The following is a 1,420-nucleotide window of genomic DNA, read 5'->3' as shown; positions in this document are numbered from 1 at the left end:
CTCTTCAGGTACTGAAGCAGTCTGTATTCAAATGCAGCCAGAACTGGACAATATCCAGGCTTGGGCTGACAGTTGGCAAGTAGCAATCATGCCAGGCTTATGACCATCCCCAGTAAGAGACAATCCAACCAATAGCCCTTGACATTAGATCATGTTTCTATCATTGAATCCCTTAGAATCAACAAACTGGTGCTTAACATTGACCAGAAACTCAACTGCACTTACCACATAAACACAGCAGCTACGAGAGCAGGTCAGAGGTTAGGAATACTGCAGCGAGTGACTCCCCAAAGCCTGTCCACCATCTACAAGGCACAAGTCAGGAGTGTGGTGGAATACTCCCCACTTCCCCTGGACGGGGGCAGCTCCAACAACACTCAAGAAGCTCGACACCATCCAGGACAAAGCAGCCGCTTGATTGGCACCACACCCACAAACATCCCCCCCCTCCCCCACCGACCCTCAGTACCAGCAGTGTGTACCATCTACAAGATGCGCTGCAGAAATTCACCAAAGATCCTCAGGCAGCACCTTCCAAACCCACCACCACTTCCATCTAGAAGGACAAGGGCAGCAGGTACATGGGAACACCACCCCCTGCAAGTTCCCCTCCAAGCCCCTCCCCATCCTGACTTGGAAATATATCACCGTTCCTTCAGTGTCACTGGGTCAGAATCCTGGAATTCCCTCCCTCAGGGCATTGTGGGTCACCCTACAGCACATGGACTGCAGTGGGTCAGGAAGGCAGCTCACCCCCACCTTCTCAAGGGGCAACTAGGGACGGGCAATAAATACTGGTATCGACACATGAATTAAAGCAATAAACTCCTCCCTCTGTCAGTATTGCAGTGGGAGCTGGGAATTTCCATCAATGTGTGGTTTGTCCCTGACTGCCTGAGTAGGTATGTGTTGTAACCCTGAGTGAGTAGTGTCCTCTGCCTGGTTTCCTACAGGGTCCCCCTGACCAGTACCGCCCTGACCATGAGTCCTGGCCGGGTTGTCCTGACTCTGTCTCTCGTTGTCCTGTCCTGGGGCACGGCCCTGGGCTGTTTCTGTGCCAAATACCCGTGGACATCTTGGACGACCTGCTCTCAGACCTGTGGAGGAGGAACAACCCAGCGTCAGAGGTTAGTGCCCCCTTCCAATGTGGCATCACCCTCCATCAGAGGGCATGGGAGGGGCTACAGGGTTGGAGGGGTGAGGCTGGGGTTGTGGTGAGGGTGTGACTGCAGGGAAGGGTGAGGTGGTGGTAGGGTGAGGGTGGAGGTGTAGGGTCGGGGCTGTGGGGTCGGGGGTGGGCAGTGGGGTGTACTTGTCTGATGACTGACTGCTCGCTCTTCCCTCTCTCTCTCTCACTGACTGTATCTCTCTCTGTCACCCCTCCCTCCACGCTCTCCATCCACTCTCTCTCTCTCACACA

This window comes from Chiloscyllium plagiosum, chromosome 2 (genome assembly GCF_004010195.1).
Source record: "Chiloscyllium plagiosum isolate BGI_BamShark_2017 chromosome 2, ASM401019v2, whole genome shotgun sequence".
Classification (NCBI taxonomy): Eukaryota; Metazoa; Chordata; class Chondrichthyes; order Orectolobiformes; family Hemiscylliidae; genus Chiloscyllium; species Chiloscyllium plagiosum.
Note: the sequence above shows the minus strand (reverse complement) of the source record.